The sequence below is a fragment of the Tyto alba genome, unplaced genomic scaffold (assembly GCF_018691265.1).
Source record: "Tyto alba isolate M040663 unplaced genomic scaffold, T.alba_DEE_v4.0 Super-Scaffold_41, whole genome shotgun sequence".
In the NCBI taxonomy this organism is placed as follows: domain Eukaryota; kingdom Metazoa; phylum Chordata; class Aves; order Strigiformes; family Tytonidae; genus Tyto; species Tyto alba.
The window spans coordinates 16,278,613-16,297,460 of NW_024881317.1; the positions used below are offsets into that span (position 1 = coordinate 16,278,613).

Genomic DNA, 18,848 nt, shown 5'->3' on the forward strand with positions numbered 1-18,848 from the left:
CGGGACGGGACGGGACGGGACGGGACGGGACGGGACGGGACGGGCACCACGCTAACCGGGATCGCGCCGCCTTGCTTTTCGCTGGTTTCTCTTGAGAGCTTCTATTTGAAGATCTCACGCAGCTGCGGGCTCGTTAAGGAAAAAACACTGTGTAGTCAGTGTGCGGTGGTTGCACGTGTGTGGTGGCGCAAACGCGCGGTGGGTTTGATGCAGTGCGGAGTGTTAAAGGCTCCAGTGGGGCCTCGGCCGCTCTGGGGGCTGGGTGTGGGTCTCTCAGGGCGGGAGTCTGCTACAGATTTTCTCTTTCCTGTGGGCTTTTGAAAGCTTTGCTGAGACACATCTGCTTAACTGCTGTTTTGGTTTGTTAGCTCTTGTAACGAAGCGTTCATTGGATTCGTGTCAATAATTCACTGATTATTTATATATATATATATATATATATATATATATATATATATATATATATATATAAAATTTCCTAAATAAAAGCAAAGTATTTATTTACATATTATTGGTGCCTCTCCATTCGCATTAACAAGGTGGATTGTACTTTCTTGCTTGCTCTGGCCACTGACTCTTCAGAGTTTAGGAAATAAGCTTAAATAACTGATGCTGATATTACCAGTTTTACTTAGGTGAAATAGTAGTTCATTTAATCAGTAGCTCCAATGATTTTAAAGATTAAAGGAAGAGTAATCTATGGAGAAGTAGATCTATTTGCATAACATTTTGTTTATTGGAAGTATTCTGGAGGTGCACTACTAGTGTTTTAAATTCTTAACAAATCAGGTACCTTTTTCCTATGATTTATTAGGCTGTATTTCTACCAGGTAATGGAAGGTGTTACCTCTTAGTTGTCATTTCATTCATTTTCCGTAGGGAATGCTTGAAGTTACTTTGTCAATATTAGATGCTACAGCTGCTATTAAATCTTCAAGTGAGACAGAATCTGTGAATTTAAGTATGTCTAAACCAGTTTAAGTCACAACAATCCTCTTGTTCTGTCTCTTAATGCAAAAATTGCATATTGATGAAAATAAAAAAAACAAATGAGGGTTCATTTTCTTTAATAAATCTTGGTTAAACAACCTTTTATGCAAATTAACTCCCGAATCCTACAAAGATTTGTAACGCTATCTTTATTTTCAAAATGCACTTGAAGTATTTAAATAATGCTTTGCTTAACTAGTTATCAGATTAACATCCCAGTATTTAAGAGTTAAGCATGCACAGAAGTCTAAAGGAAAGCAGAGTTTGGACTGGTAATTGCATGTGTGTTTTAGATGTATAATTCTGCTGTTGCACTTGGTACCAACATTTTATAAAAAGAACAATCTTAAATAAGAAATTAGAATATATTCTTCCTTATACTATCTTCAGCAATAACATTTGTATTAACATCAAATACATTAGGATTGACTTTGAGGTTAATAAATGAACTCTTCAACTTAAGTTTAGATTATAGAAACACATTTTTGTGTTTGTGTAACGTTTAAACGGTGCATGAAAAAATCCTGACTGTATTTCATTTGCATATTATTTTGAATTCAGCAGTGCAACAAAGGCTCAGTCAGGGCTGTAGGTTTTACTGTGGTAAGCTGTTGTACAAATACACACAAAACCCACTGGTTAGATTCTAGTATTGGTGAAGACAAGTTTACTGTGTCCAATTTCAGGAAAGGTGAGAGGCCTAACAAATACACCACTTGCACTGTTTTATAGGGGTTGCCTGACTTGCATCAACCAACAGGCAATGAGGTTTAGGTCGTGTAGATGTCAAAGCTGTACACCTAGCCCACTCCCTAAATAAAAAACAAGCAACAGAACCAAAAGTGACCTTAAGCCTATTCTCAGTGATCCTCCTGTCTCAAGGCACAATAAGCTGTTTTTAAAACAACCTTGGTGGATGTTTGCCTAACCTGTACTTAAAGCCTTAAACATAAATTCCACTCATTCCTCAGGCAGTCTAGTCTAGTCCTTAACTGTCCTTTTTCAAATGTCTAGATTAAATCCCTTCTGCTGCAATTTAGCAGCTGCCTTTAAAGTGAATATAAAGGACAGTGTTTCCTTTCTTTCTGTAGCATCCTTTTACATAAATTAAGACTGTTACCGCATTTTTGTGTAGTCTTTTTTTATTTAAAACATGGATTATTTCCTTTTTTTTTTTTAAATCAGTTCTAAAACAAATGACCTTTTGTTGTTGCACCCCTCTAGTTCCTGTCCAATCTTTACACAACTTCTTGAAGTTATCTTGGTCACAACACTTCTGGTTGTGCATTTCAGTAGGATGTATGCCTTTCAACGTCATGAACTTGTTGACATGTTCTGCTTGTGATCCACTCTACCTATTGGTTTATTTTTTGCAAGTTTATTACAATATCTCTTTTCTGTGCAGTTGATTATTTCCTGTTAAGTGCAGAACTTCTCACTTTTGTGTATGGAATACCCTCTTCCCCCAGCCCCCGCAGTGGTTTCAAACTCTAGTCTCGACTTCTCTTTGTAGTACCTCTCAACCTGGTGTCAACTCCACGTTTATAACCATAATCTCTAAGCCTTTACACAAAGATATTACAATATTGAGGTGTAGGAGGAATTTTATGTGATATAAACTTACAGTTCAATAGTAAACTACTGATAGTGATCCTCTGAGTACAACCAGTTTTGTACCAGATTTATGTAGTTTCTGCCCAGATCAAATTTCCTTATCTTCCTTATGAAATGTCAAAGGAACAGAATGGCAAATGCCTTGCTGGAGTGAAGATCTTCAGTTTATTCATGTCTGTGGAAGCATAAATGGAAATTAGGTTGGTGTGGTAGGTTGTCATGATCAAATCATATTGGTTATTTTTCACTTTGTTATTTTCCAGGTATCTACAAGTATTTCAGATTTGTCTGGGAATTTTAATTAAGTTGGCTGGTTTCTAATTTACTGTTTGTTTGTTTTCTTTTTTACAGAAAAATAGTCTGTCTTTTTGTAGTCTCTTGAAATGTCTAATAGTTTTCAAAGAGAAGATTGTTTTATACCATTAGGTTCTGAAATTTCTTATAGAGTTTGACATTCAAAGAGGAGAAATGTTTGGCCCAGATATTCATATTTAAACACCAAAACCAGAAGTCAAATACTGTGCTCCTGTAAATTCTTTTTTTGTCTGTCTTGTATGTGAGACACCTGAAAGTTGTGAATGTCTCTAGGTTTTTATTGTTTTTCCTTGGGCTCTAATTTTGCTTTTTTCTGCACAGAAGATTATCCCAGTTTCAGCAGTGCTGACCAGTCTATTGCCAACCTCACACTGAAGCATAATGGAGGACCAAACACTAGCTATTTAATTCTTCTTGTACAGTTTAATGTAGTTGGTTTGCTCTCTGCAGTTTGAACATGATTGGGGTCTGTAAAAATGAAGTGATATTCAATGTTTTCAAAACATAAAGTAGTTTTTTGGGTTTTGTGTTTTTTTTGATAGGCATGCCTCCTGGCTAGAGCATTCACCTAGAGTTGAACAGGCTGTCCCAGTTTTTTCCTCTTCACACAGCCATCCATTTGTCCACATCCCCTTCTAAAAAGCCTTCTAAAAGGAAGAGATGTTGGCTTAAGGAAAGGGGAGGGGTTGGGGGTAATGGAAAGTCACCTCCAAATAAAGTACATTCATTTAAACAGGATTCTCTCTCATTTGAGACACTTTGCTCTTCCATGTCTTCTCATCAGCAAAGCTGTATGCGGTTCTCTGCTTAACATACTGTTTGTTCAAACATTGATTTATGCAATGTATGTTTTCACTCTAACTTTAGGCTTTCGTTTGTTTGCTTCAGAAATCCAAGTTTCTAATACAGTATTTTGGATTCTACTTTGGATGCTGACTGCATCAAAGCTAGTTATTACAACAATGAATGATGCAATAACTCAGATCCTTTTTGTATCTAACCCTTTTTTAAAGACAGTGAGACATGGGGCGATGCTAGATTAATGGAAATCAACACCAAGAGTCCCTTTTACTTTCAAAGGCACTGAGTCTTGTTCCAGTTCTCATGTTACATTGCCTGGTTACTACAATTTCAAACTTTGCTTTTAGTAATTCCTGATCTCGACTGTATTCAAACCTCTGACCAAGCTTCTGTTTAAAAATTATTAGCTGGCATGTTTGCTGTACTTTCTATCCTCTGCAGACAAAGCAAACATGAATAACGACATTTGAGACATTTTCAGTGAATGCCTGACAGTAGATACATTTTGAGATTCATTTTGAGGTTCACTGATAATTTAATATGCATCACCACTATTAAAAAAAAAAAAACAACACAACTTTTTCCACTCAAAATGTATAGTTTCCTTTTTGATGTATTATTGATATACTGTATGATGAGCAGCCAGAATAAGGATGTAGAAATGAGTTTCTGATCTCTAAGTAGCTCTCGTTATAGTTCTTCTCCAGAACAGCAAGGGGAAGAACATAATATGCTTGTAAATCAAACACATTTTCCTTTATCTTACTACTGAAAGTATATGTACATGCTAGGAAATGGCTATTGAATTTCTTAGTGTAAAATCAGAACATTAAATGCAGGATGTTTTTGTTTGTTTTAAACCTAATTGTCCTAAAAGTAGCTGCTGGTTCATCATTAAAAGGCAAAAATACATATTGGCCCCATTATTGTACAAGCACTGAAAGAATATAAAGTAATATTGCACATGATCTTTCTATTAACAAGTTGGTGACGTATTTGTTTTTTGATAGGAAAAAGACCCATTAAAAATACCATCAACAAAGTAGCTATTTCAAACTAATTATATATACCACACCTTCTTAATTATATGACAATTTAAATACTTAAAATATCTTACTTAGAATATCTAGCTGCTTGCTTGAGACCTTAATAGGGATTTGCATAATTTCTGATGTGATGTGCTGTGAAAATGCTATTTCTAACCTTTCAGAGCCTTATTAGGCTGTACGATATGAAACTAGTTGAGTGCCTAGTGGGTCGTTTCTGATGTTTTACTGTAATCTAGGGTATTTTGTTCTTCCATGTATCTTAAAAATATACAGTTACCCGAGTGGTGCATGTTATTTTCCAGAGTTTTTGAAAGTTCTTAGATCAATCACATTAGACAATTTCCTGTATTTATCATCATAAAATACATAGCGCAGACAGCTATCGAGTTTTATTTTTGACTCTGCAAATGCATCTATATTTGCTTCTTTCCTACAAGTAATTTTTCATAATACAAATCTTGCAGCAGTTTTTAATCTCTTCCCTAATTTCTCCAGTTTTCACTGGTAAAAATCTTAATCTGGACTGATTTGAGCTGTGACAATTTGTATCACCTGCATATCAGTCCCACAATTTTTGTGATATGTTTATATATTATCCTCAGAACATACCACCACGAGAGACTTTAGAGTTTATTAATATTATTAATAATTGTATATTGACTTAAAACTTAGAAACATTTTAATATATGCTGAAGTATGATCCATTTTAAGTCTACACAACTAAATGTAAATGCCAAGAATGGTCTGTTTCATCTGGATTAATACCCTGGCCACAAGTGATTTTGAGCTCCTCCAGAAACAGTATTTGTGACAGGAGATACACACTCCTGTATATAGGCAGGAGATTTATAAGTGAATACTATTCATACTGCCCTGGACACTACCAGACTTGCAGTTAACAGAGCTTTGAGCAAAGACATCTCTTTCTGAAAGTGCGCAGCTTGCATCTTGGCCACATGCCCCGTGGGACTGTGTTCCAGAAGCTGGTGTTTGCATCTGGAAAAAGTTGTGCCTACCTTTCATTCCTGAGCAGGCAAACTGCAACATTGCTACTGCATAGAACTGTGTCCAGCTGTGAAGCGGAGCTGCTGAAGGTACCTCAGGGTAGGGGTTTGTTTTGATTTTGGTCTTTTTGCATAAACTTCGATCTCCTGCTGGTTGGCATATTTTGAGCTTAGATAAGATAGTATCTTCTCTGTCTTTAGTTCTGCCAGGCCCTGGGGTGCAAATATAAATGGTTTTGTTTAGCTCTAGTTAGAAGTTGAAGAGTTCAGTATGAATTGATGACACTGTAGCCTGAAAGCTATCCAGAAATTTGCATTAGTGATTTAGAATTAATAGGTTTAACTTTTTGGTTTTCTGTAGCTAAGAAGTGTGAAAAGGAGAATCTTTTGGTTTTGTCCAAGGACTCAATAAAATATTTTCAAGACAACTGTCTATCTCTGCGAGATCCTAAAACAATGGCAGAAGTAACTGTAATAAATATATCAAAGGACATAGGAGTTAAAAAAATAAAAGATATCTAAAAGTAATTGTGAATAATTTTGGGCATTGAAGTGCATTTTCTCCATCACTTTTCTTTAAAAATTAAGTTAATAATTGACAAATTGATTTCTATCAGGTGTGAATTTAAGGGTGAGCTGACCCACAATGTACTAGATTCTTGTCAGCTGGTAGCCCATAGTGAAAGAGAATTAGGAAATCATAGCTAATAAAGATCATAGGAATTCTGCCTTTGTTTTAATTTACCCAAGGAGGAAAGGTCTACCAAGTCATACCCAGTTAAACCTTTTACAGATCATCTGGCTACTCTCACTTGGCACTGGGAGAAAATCAAGACTACACTCACCCTGCATTGCTTTTCAATTTGTGAGCTGAAATTTCTAGCCACTCTGTAGCCCCTTGTTTGTTTTTAAATGGTCTTTGTATGTCTTTCAATTGGTGAGCATGGAGTGACAGTATGTCTTCTCAGCCTCTGTCATCTTTGGCATGAGTGTTCAAAACAATTGTTATGTAAATAAGTAAATACATAACTAGTCAGTGTATTTTTTTTTTAATTGGTATTAGCCTCTGATCAGCTTATAAAGAGTGCTCCTCTGTCTCATTAAGGTAATCCAGCCAAATTCCATTATCTTCTTCTCATATTACATATGCTGTGTTCCCTTGAGTGAGCTGTTAAGATCAGAGTTCATCTTCCCTGAATATATATTACAAAAAGCTTGATAAAGTAGTTGTAAGACTACATCAGGAATAATTTTTACAATTGTATTGAAACCTCTCGCTCTCTATCTGAAAAATATTTAGACTAAAATATTGTACAGACATGCTTGCTTTTTTCATGTCTACATCATGTTGTTGGCTGTTGGTCATTTTCTTAATTGCATAGTTTATTGAAGTACTCATCCTACTGCCTTCTACCTGACAAATACCCAATATATACCAAAACTTTTAGTCATTAATATTCGAGTGGACATATTTTACTCTATTTTTTCCCCCCTTGCTCCTGATAGCCAGGGTCATTCACTTCTTGCCATGTATTGCCTTTATTTACTTTTTCCCCCCAGCAGACTTTTACTAATGTATTTCAACTTCAGTTCCAGTCAATAATGAAAAATATTAAAATTGCTTACACAATCAAGCCATTAGTGACCTCCATTGAATATGATACAACCTTCTTTCCACTGTCTGTTGCTATCTCCTGTTGAGCATTTCAGTCATGTTTCTAATTTTTATACTGTTCTCATTCTCCTCAGTTTCAGTGGTTATTTCATAGGTGGCCCAGTGTCATTGTTTACTGAAGTCTGGGTGGATGCGACATAATGTATTTCCTTGATTTCAAAATAAAAAAAAAAAAAAAAAAAACAAACAAACCCAAACACTCCAAAAATCTATGTAGAAAAAGGTAGCAAGTTACTGCTGGACAACCTGTATTTTTGTCTTTATTGAAAACTGAAATTAATTATTTTGGTTCTGGAACCACATGAAATCATCTTTGATCCTTTTTTCTGCCTTCACTGTATGTGTGTCTCACTTTTTCCTGTGCCTTTGCATTACGCATAAAGCTGAAAAACTTATTTATTTTCATATCATTTATGTGGTCAAGCACCTTTTGCACGTTGTTTCTACACTTTTTGACATATTCTGATATCCGTTTGCGGACAAATCTTTTTTTTCTGCCCCTAGAAATACGTCTTCTTTTGAGGTAGGCTTTTATTGAAGTACTCTATTCTTAAAGCTTTTCTTTCCTTGTTTGAGACATAGTTTCCATGTTGTTTTATCCACTTTTGCTTTAAGGAAATTCCATTCAGAAACTCATTCAATTAATAGTCTCAAAATGCATTTTTTCCCAATGACAATTTCTTTTGTAATGATGTGTGGAGGCTGTTTAGCTCCTCCAAAACATGTAAAAACTCTTGTATACTGATGACTCTGGTGGCAGTGCATTCTGAGTAAGATCATTGACTACCGGTAGCTTAGACTGCACCTTTCTGCTCCAAAATCTTGGGTTTATGTACCTGTTGGTCGCTGACAGTATAAAACCCTTTCCTATCCCATGTTTTAAGCTTGGAAGTGTTTTGACTGTGTTCGTGCTGACATTGATGAAAGGTTGTCTCTGGCAGATAACATGGCCTTGGGCAGTTCCAGCATTAAGCACTCAGGCTTTCTGCTAAATGAGAGACTTCACAAAGTTGTGATGCTTACTGTGCTGGTAGGCAGGAGTGAGACTTGGCCCCTGTACAGAAGGCACATACCTCTGCTGGAGAAGTTCCTGACAAGGGCTGTTGGCATCAGGAGCGCAAGGGTGGATAGGGAGGGTGGGCCGGCTCACCTGTTCATAAGTCACTAAGAGCAATTCTGCAGTAAATGCAAATTAAATCCCTATTTCTGAAGAGAGTAAATGTGAATTGCCTGCCTTGCCCAGCAGCCGCAGCTGTGGTTCCGTGGGCTGGGGGCGAGGGGCCGGCGCTGCCCGAACGCAGGCGGCTACGGCAGCGCCGCGGAGAGGCCTGGAAGCTCACGGCTCCGTTGCGACGGCTTAGCTACGGCTGAGCAGCCATCAGAGGCCGTGATGCCGGAGGAAGAGACATCGCTGGGGAGAAAACTCGTGCTTTTATGCGCCCTCTAGAAGTGCAGCGACGGCAGCAGCGCCGCTGCCCCTGAGCGAGGCTGGGGGTGCGTCCGGCGAGCCTGGCCGGGGCCAGGACAGCGGTGGCTGCCTGCTGTCTTCCGCGACCGCTGCTCGGAACGGCGCGCTCCGCTTTGCTACGGGGGGGGCGCTGCGGGCCGGGGGGGCCGGGTCGGGCCGGGGGTCCCGGGGGGGGGGGCCGGGGGCCCCGCGCCGCCGCTTCCGCCCAGCAGGGGGCGCGGCGCCGGCAGGGAGGAGGGGCGCGGAGCCAGCGCGACTGCGCTTTGCGGGCTGCTGTAAAGCAGCACTGAGTGTCGCGCTGCGTCTGGGGAGGGAGCGGCGGCGGCGGCAGCGGGGGCTGCGCAACAACAAAACGTCGCCCGGCTCGCGGCGTGTCACCGGGGCGCGGGCGGCCGCAGCCAGGCCGGGGGGCAGCGGCGCGGCGAGGGGCGGGCGGCGGGGCAGGGCGCTGCCGAGGAGGCGGCAGTGGCCTCCCGGACCACGCCAGGCAGCGACGCGGGGTCCCTGCGGTGCCCGCCGGGGCCGCTTCCTCCCCGCCGGGCCTGAGCGGGGCGCCGGCGGCAGCCGCCTCCCGCCCCTCGGCCTCGCTCTCTCAGGTACGCGGGGGTCGTGGCGGCGTCCCGCACCCAGAGGGGCGTTATCTCCCGGCGGGTGGGGCCCGGGCGGGGGGCTCCTCTCCAGTCCGGTTCCCAGCCCCGCCCCGGCGGCGGCAGCGGTGACCGGCCGGCGGCGGGGTTGACCGGAGGGGCGCGGGGGCAGTTAGGCAGATGGGAACTTCACGCTCGGTTTTTTTTTTTTTTTTTGGTGGTGGTTTGTTTTTGTGTGGTTTTTTTTTTTGTTTGTTTGTTTTTGTGTTTTTTTTTTTTTGTTTTTTTTTTTTTTTTTTATTCAGTGCCTCGTTGACGCACAAAGCAGTATCTTCATTGCGGGAAGCCACAATACTCTTGGGTTTTGTCTTCTTGAAAATTTGTCATAAATTTTCCCTTACGGAAACGAGTTTTATTTCCCTGCGTAATAGGGTTTGTTATAACGTCATTTGTTTTGTTTGTGAAGTTGGTATTTGTTTCTTAACCCATATTGAAAAAAAGATCATTGTCAGATGTTTTTGCCTGATAAACAAGGAAGCAACGTTCATTCAGAAATGTAGGCCAGGATCTTCAGAGGTACGTAGGTTTGTAACTCTTACTGAAATGGGCAGGTGTTAAGAATCTATGTACTTTAAGTGACTGCGTTTCAGTGATTAGGGCTGAGGATACATTGTGAAATTTTTGTGTTTGAGCTATTCTATGGCTCTCAATGGTTTTCTGAAATCATAAGCAAGGCCTCATTGTTTTAGCTGATTAAACGGTAATTCCTGATACTCAAATACTTCTCCAAAAAAAGGTATAATGCAGGAGGTAAGATCTTGCTGTGATAGACCAACTTTTTTGATTTTAACATAATTACTTCAGAAACAAATGTTTGATAAAAAGGATAAGAATTGATGGATTGGCATGAAGACTTAGGTAGCATTTATCAAGGTAGAACGGCTGTATTATAAACTAATAAAGGAGAACTAGGTTTTCAGGTGGTGAAATAAGGCCTTACATTGTTTCTGTTGTAGCCAGTAGAAAATTCCAAAGATGGATTAATTCTGGATACTTAGAAATATTTTTGATGAAAAATAATATTTAAAGAATTGGAATATTTTGTCACGCTTAAAAACAAAAAATAAAGCTTCTTACAGTTCACATACCTGTAGTCCTTGCTATCAGAGTAGTTTTCCACCAATTTAAATGGTTTTACTCTTTTTGTTGGATAGAGTGACTACCTGAGAGGTGAAAAAAAAACCAAACCCACAAAATTTAGCCAAGGTTATCACCACTTCAGATTTGTATTCTTGCTGATGTGTAAAGGTTGATAAGGAAAGATGTGATCTTGGTTCATTTGATAAAGTGAACATCTGGTCACCTGTCTCATGCTGTTACCCACAGTATAAAATGACCTATTGAGTTCACAAAACAGGAAAGACGGTGTGCACATTTTGCGTTTCACTTCAGTTAAATAAAAGTGTATAAGACACCAGGCTTCCTGTTTTAAAACTCTTGAAGTCTCATATATTTAAAAATCTGTTTATTTTTATTGATGATTGAAACCCTGGCAGCTACAGCTGTGGTTATGTCTAGTATTGGGAGCCTGGGGATGAAAAACAGATCTTGGTATTCATGTGTATTTCACTTGTCCTTTCAAAATTTGGATGAGAACATTCTGACCTTTCAGAAATGTGTCTTTTGTAAAGCAGTGGCTTTTGTAAAAGTGTATGAAGAGTGTATCTTAAGAGATCTGTGACTTGCAATTTAAATGAATAACTTTGTAGACCTATGTAACCAGATCAGTTATAGCAGTCTTGTCTTTCAGTGAAAGTGGCCGTGTTGCAATAACATTTAGCTGACAGCAGTTACTACCTTTTTTTCCCAGAGATGAAGAATTGTTCATTTCAGTTGTTTGTTTCCTCTAATGGTGAGGATGTGATTTTGAGAAGATATAGATAATAGTGCCCTCCTCCCTAGCAGATAAACTATGGAGACTTAGATGTCAGGCAGTTGAATGCACAGGGAACGGGATGATTTAATTCACATCTAAACAGTGGGGATAGTACAGAGATGGATTTGCCATATGCAGATGTTATATGAGATTTTCTCCCAATTTCACTAATGTGCAACCTCTTTTAGGTCAGTTTTATCACTAGGTCAGTAGTGCTGTAGCTGTTTGCATGTCAGTGAGGTTGAGAAGAGATTTAGAAACATGTATATTGAGTAATGTTTTATGGGACACATGTACAACATAAGGAAAGGATAATTACTCCCAGTTGTAGTCTCTGAAGCTTTGTCAGCCTAAGTGACAGTGATCAGCTGCTTCTCTTAAAAGAAACACAAAATATATCTGCAGCCAAAGTGTTACACTAGTGAACTTCCTTCAGTCTTAAATTTAGATTAGTGTTTGTCTTGGTGGGCTGATGTCAGGACTAACAGAGACCTCTAATGGACCAGAGGGAAGGGAAGAAATGAAAACATTTCTTTCACTAACCCAAAATTTTTCTAACAAGATTATTTTGCTGTTTTATATAGTTTATGCTATTTGGAAAAGTAACTAATATGAATCAAAGTGATGTCTTCCTTATTAAGTGTTTACCAAATGAAAACTGAGAAAACTGGTTCATGACTTTGCTAGCAAGAGACTTATGTATTTTTTTTCTTTTGCCAGTAAATGCAGTCCTAATACTTGGCTGCTGTCAAGTAAAATACTTGGTTTTACCCACTGCTGCTTGGCTCTACTGGGTGAAGAATGTAGAAGTATGCTACACTGTCTTTCCCTCTTAAACTGGTATATCTACTTGGTTTAGTATCTGAAAAATCCCTGACTTCTCACCGAATTCCTGAAGAACAGCACAAAACTGTCATAACGGTTAATTTCATAATTCTTCCTTGCAAAGTTCTTGTTAGCAGTTGTGGCAAAGATCATGTCTTTGCTCTTCAAAGCTTTATCAAGAAGTGTTTGCAAATTGACACTGCATTAAGAACAGTTACACATACCTCAAAGGTCAAAACTGCCAGGGGAACGAAGAAATAATGTTTTAAATTATTTTTGATGACAGTGTAACTCAGAACTTCCCTAGCTGTCTCTGAAAGCAGAATTCGTAGTTATGATCATGAACTCCAATAAAAAGTGTATTTTGTCCTATAAAGCTACAACTCCTTATTCTCAAGTTCATTGCTGATACATTTGTCTAGGGGTTCACTGAAGCCAAAACATTTCTGATTGCCAAATCATAAGGCTTATGTCTTAAAACCATGATTTAGATAGTATTAATGTCGCTGAGTTTAAACCTAGGACAGAGCAAAGAAATGTCTAGACTGAAGAATGTGCTTGTGAACACTGTGTTTGTCAGATCCACCTGCTTGCACCCATTGTGCAGAGCCAAGTAGATTCCTTGCCCAGGTGGGTATGTGCATGCTACTGCTTCACTGATGCTTGATTGATGCTGGGATTTCTATGAGTGCCTTATGGTCTTGAACTGATTCATAGTGTATCGCAGGAGAACTACTTGTTCGTAGGACTCTCTGCAAAATTGCTCTTAGCCTGCCAACTCATGTAGCTGAGGCGCTTCCAGCTGCGCAAGCTCTGTGCATTCTGTCTGTGCCAGCTGGATCCAGGCCATAAATCCAATCCTAGAGAAGAGCTCTTCTGTCTGTAGCTGTCCTGTGCTGGGTTCCATTAGAAGATGTGAGACAGACACTTTCAGTAGTCTCTCCATAAGAACACAGTGGTGGTAAGTCAGAGGTGAATGGTAACGTGGAGTAACAGGCATTCTGTAGCTATTCTAGAGGTGGCCTGACATTTCTGCTGCAAGGTAATTGCTTTACTGATCCAAATTGATTTATGCATGAAGAAACAAATCTTGAAGGTCTCAGAGGAGTTTTGTTCAGAGATAAAATTAAGGAGACTTTGCTGGTCCAGAGGATGGGTATGGTTGGTTACAGCACATTACAGTAGAGTTACTGTAGTCTGACTCGCCTTTGAGATGGCTTTGCAAAGGTTAGTAAGGATAGTACTGTACTTGAAATAACATTGTTTCACTTTAAGAGTAGACTTTCCAAGCCAGTGATGGTTTCTAGAATTGGCTGCAAGGAGCGAGTAAACCTGCTTGTGTTGCTTTGGCTCTCATAACTGTAGCACCCTTCTGCAAAGCACAAGCAAACCCTTCTGTCAGGGCAGGGATGTAATGGAGTGCCTTTGGGAGACCATAGGCAAGAACCTGTCTCCAGGTTCTTGTCATGCATGACAATTACGTTGTCATGCAGTTAGTTACTAATACTATGCATGTTATTTTGACATACAGTACCTTTCTGTGGGTCAAAAGGTAAGTATTCTGCTTGGAGAATTCTCGGGTAATGTAATTCAAAAATCAGAGTATCTGTCATCACTGTGGCTGCATTAAAGCAAACAAAGGAAATTGAGAATGGTTTGTAATGGCATTTCATATTGTCCTGTGAATAAAGATGTCTTTGATGCTACATCATATCAAAGCAAATGCAGTAGAGTTTCAGATTACATTGTGATTGTTGCCATTTTATAAACATGAATGGATCTTTAACTATCAATAGCTTTATTTTCTGGCACAGATTAGAAGACCAATATATAATATGCTAAAATTTAGTAGTTAAAACAAGCTTTAAAAGAGCACTCTTTGTTTCACGAAGTGGTGAAAATGAACAACCAAAAGTGAAGATCTGTGCAATAAAGTTTCAAAATCTGATTGCACTTGTTTTGCTGATAGTGGAACTGCATATTGGATATTTGTGTTCTTGCTACTTACTCTGCATTGTACAGGTTGTCCCTGCTTGATGGAAATGAAATGAATAGGGCATGACTCTCCCTTTTGGCTAACAGGTGGGTTTTTTTGGGGAACTGCTCAGTGAGTTCTTTTTCTGTTGTAGCAGGGCATAATAGCACTGAGATTTGGTTTTCATGGGATTGTGTTGGGGGTGCAGCTTCTCAAAGGGCACCAAGTCCTCTATCAACCTCTGCTGTGTTGGGGTCATGCATGAATCAGTCTTATTTGGCGCTCTGCCCTTGAGAAAGGGAAGTAGTAGTACTTGGGTTATCTCACTTTTGCTGAAGGTCTTGTATGAATTTTATAAGCTTTTTCATTATCCTATTTCCTGGTGTCTTGATTTAGCTGATGGAAGAGCCTTGCTGAAAGAAATAAAATACATCTTTTTAATGAGAGGAAAGAAATGACTGTTGGGGTTCCAAAATGCAGCTCGTGCAATACTTTCACTAGTCCATTCTTTGAGCTCTTGATAGCCATCTTTGCCAGTTCAGAAGTAGTACTGTGGTAGGCACAGTATACACAATCTAAGATTTCTTTATGCATAGCAGACCTCAACAGTGAGGTTTTTCTCATGAAGATAACAGTACCACTATTAGCTTGTCAAAGTAAAAATGTTAAAAGAAGATTCTGATAAAAGCCATATATTAGGGAAGGGATTTAATTTTAAAAGTTAGTCATGAGTTCAGTGAACATATGCAAAGAGAATGAGAGTTAGGACTGAATAAAGGAACTACAAACGCAACTGATAGAAACTTCCTTTCTGAGACAATGTTAAATATTCTCTGGCATGGTATCATTCTATGTATCAGCATTGGGGTTGGGGACATAAGTGGTCTAAGATAGCACAGAATTTTTATGCAAGTGGAATTGCTGTGTTCTTCCTGAGATTATGACAACAGTGTGTTCTGCAAGTTCATGGTAGTCTTGAGAGCTGTCATACTGAGAAGAAGTTTTGTTTGCACTGGCCTCTAGCTTCAACCCTACTGAATACCCAAGTTGTTTGTAAGTGTGTTTAGGGTCTGAGTGGTGGAGAGTGCATCAGACTGGGAAATTACTGTGTTTGTAATGAGAGAGCAGCAGGAAATGGAAGATGGGGAAAATGAGGAAATAGACTACTAACTGCTTTGCAAATGAAGCGTTTTTGTTCACTGCTTTTCATCAAGTTGGCTAGATATTTGCTGAGTAAACTATTTGGCTAGCCGGGTTTAGGTGTGTGTATCACACTAACAGGTCAGAGACCAGTAATTTGGTGTTATATAAGAAGCATGTGCTTAAGATAGGCATTTTCTTCAAAGTGGTTGACTGGTCATGTGTCAAAGCAATGTACTTACTGTAGCCAAGATTGAGAGAATTGGTCAAGGTGCTTTTTAACACTTAAAAAGGAGATTGTTTCTTGATGGTGAAAGGGAGTTGACTGTATTTTAAAATGTAACTGAAAATACATTTTTAAAGTAATGATATATTAGATTACATGTGTTCATCAACCAATTTTACAGAAAAAAATTGAGTTAATGCTGTGTAATGAAATATTTCACTGTTTTATAGTGCTATAATGCTATCATGCTTTTTGATTGCTAGTAATGGAATTAATTCTTAATGACAAAATACTTTGCTCCATCTTATAAAAGCAGAACACAGTTGAGTTATATCAGAGGATAAACTTGTCTGCTATAAAGATCTCAGACTTTGAGCTTCTTTTTGACTTGGCAATTTCTAGGAATTTCCCCAGTTTGCATTATTTGTCTTGCACATTTATGATTCTGAGTAGAGTCATACACTTTGGAGGGGAACTTAGAATAACTAGTTTTCAGGTAACTGTCTTAACAGCTCTTCACTGAGTCCTAAAATGGCTTAAAAGAAGATACCCATTTTTCTTCTTGAAGTCTTGATTCTGTAAGTTAATAGGCAAATATTTTGATTAGGAATGTGGAACACTAATTCTGGCTGAGCTTTTATTGCTTTTTGAAAGACCTTCTGAGGGCTACTTTTAATTAAAGGGAGATTTTGTAGGATCTTCTAGATGTTTAACAGCAGATGATCTCATTCTAAGGAGTCTCAATTATTTGCATAATATTTTTGTAGTCACTCTTAAACTTTGTCTTCTGTGTAAAAACATTGGACTTATTTGTAGTATGGGTATTTCTTATGCCTAACTACTGAAAATGCTTATAATGGATTGGAATCTTGTTAAATGGTAACCTCTTCTTCCAGCTTCCGTCCTTTTTGGTCAAATCTTCTGTACAAAGGTTTGTAATAGCATTTCTAAATAGTGAAGGAATGGATTGTTTGTCATTGATTGCTGCCATTCACTTCAAAAATATACTCATGTTTAAGCTGTTGTGTAATTTTTAATTGGAAACCAGCAGCTCTCCCATGAGTAAGCAGTCCTTCAGGCTCTGTATTGGTTAGCAAAAACGTAGAGGTCTGGATTACTTAGTTGAGTTACTGTACTTTTCCATGGTTGTAAGAGTGCAAATATACAAAACATCTGAATTTGAGTTAACTGGCTATTATATCTAGGCTGCTTTTTGGAATAAAACAAAGCTAGTAAATAGTGTTCCAAGTGCACTAGTTTTCACTGTGTGGTAGTTCAGTTTTTTTGTCAACTTATAGTTTGAGGTTTCTCAAAGTGTAAAATTTCTTGCTGTGTTTTTTTTTTTGGTGTAACTTCAATAGCTCTATCTGTATTTCAGCATAGTGGCCTCTGCTAAAGTAACTAGAGCTTATACAAAGATAATTGCATTCAGAATGCAGAACTTTTATACTGATGGAGATTTACATACTAGAATTTAACAATAAAATCGGGGGGATGGTGGGGAAGCACTCCAATGAGTAGAACCAAGTTCCTTGTAAACCAGCCCCTGATAGTGCTCACGTCATGAGAAAATGTTCAGATTTTTGTTTCTTAAGAAAATTTCAGAATTGAAACTGTCCCCTTAATTTATCACATTAAAAGGACAAGAAATGGTTGTAGTATATGATGGTGTTATGACTGTGTTAGAAGGTGATAAGCTCTCTGAATGTTTTTTTTTTTTCCCAAATTGCAATATTTTGTGCATTTCAAAAACAAACAACCTTGTCATGAAGTACGGGGCTATTGTGTGAGGGGCTGGCTTGCTTTGGAGTGTAGAAAAAATTGAGTAGTCTGTTGCATTTCTGTAAAACAATGGTGCATAAATAACAGATCAAAAATACTGCCTTAAAGGTGACCTTGTGAGGATGAGAAAAAGACTATATACTGCTTGTTCTCTGTATGCTTATAACAGGTTTGAATTCTGATTTCCTGTCTTTGTTAGGAATTTTGTAAAATGGAAGTCTCGCTCTTAATTTTGCCAAAGAAAGATGGTACATGTATGTGAGGATAAGTACCTGCATAGAGAGGAGCATGAGAGAGCTTTTATTTTCCTCAGGAGCAGAGAAGGGTAGATACCGGAATTCTGCAGCTTTAACAGAGGCTTCTTTGTATACTATGTAGACTTCTTACACTCTTAATATTTAGTCACAGTTTTTTTCCAATTTTGCAACTTCTGTTTTTCAGTTCTAGAGAAGAGGGTAGCCTTATATAGTGCATTCCACTAAAACTTATTGCAGTAAAATAGATATATATATATATATAGTCCAGGATGCAACAGTTTTCTGTTTAACACCTGAAAATAAGAAATACCTCCTACTGTGAACTGTGCTTTGATGAAGTGGAAGTAAGAACCTGTCCGTCCTGTTGTATGTACTGCTGAGGGAGACTTAGTCCAACTTGCATGCAGTTAGCTTTTGACTTACTGATGTAAACCATACCTAACTGCTGTAATTCCAGTAGAAAACAGTAATGCTTTCTTAGTTATCACTGGCTATAGCACTCACATTTAACAGTAATTGTTATAAATGTTTGTAGGATTTCCAGTGAGAACATTTAGATGGATCTTTTCAGCTGGGGTTCTAGGATCCCCAACGTTCTTGATCTCCAGAAAGATCTAGTGCAGCATATATGCCTTGTGCAAAATTTTTATTCCAGGTTATATCCCTTGAAGAATTAGATTAGTTGCTTATGGCTATGAAGGGAACACAGGCTGCCTGGGATAATGCATCAGTTTATACCCACTGCAAACTGAGTCATTCTTCAGGGTCTCTTAGGATCAACTAGCTCACAGCTGCTCCTGATAGCATCAGTCTGTGAAATGATCTAAGAAAAGTTGATTTGACTCTGTTCTGTAGTCTCAATCTTGTATCAATTCATTCTATGACAAAATAAACAAGAGCTTTAAATATTAGCACCAGATGTAAAAATGTGTTAGCGTTTTGAAGAATTTGGAGAATGAAGCAGAAGATTACAGACCTCAGTAGGCAATGTTACTTAACCTGCCATAGATGTTGCTGCTGCCTCCTTAAGACTTTTTTTGTAGTTTCATTCATATTCCAGCTGTGCTGTTTGAGGAGCCTCATTTCCACATAAGGTATAGCTGCACATGTTTTTCTGAAGCATCCTTCTGGTAGTTCAGCAAAACCTGCTGTAAGCCAGGTATAGCAGTTCATGCACTGATGTGGATTGTATTGGTGTCTGATC

General features: G+C 38.7%; 1 protein-coding gene across 4 annotated transcripts in view; it reads left to right on the forward strand.

Moving 5' to 3' along the window:
- RNF111 (ring finger protein 111) overlaps window positions 1–18,848 on the forward strand; it is a 57,397-nt gene that overhangs the window by 305 nt on the left and 38,244 nt on the right. The window contains exon 1 of one of the 4 annotated variants that reach the window (XM_032990247.2): window positions 9,230–9,512. The exons of 2 other annotated variants lie outside the window; for them this stretch is intronic. The gene's annotated coding sequence lies outside the window, so the exon portion shown is untranslated. Of the gene's footprint in view, window positions 1–9,229; window positions 9,513–9,974; window positions 10,080–18,848 lie in introns of those variants that run through there. One more of the 4 variants, XM_032990248.2, reaches the window with a different exon arrangement.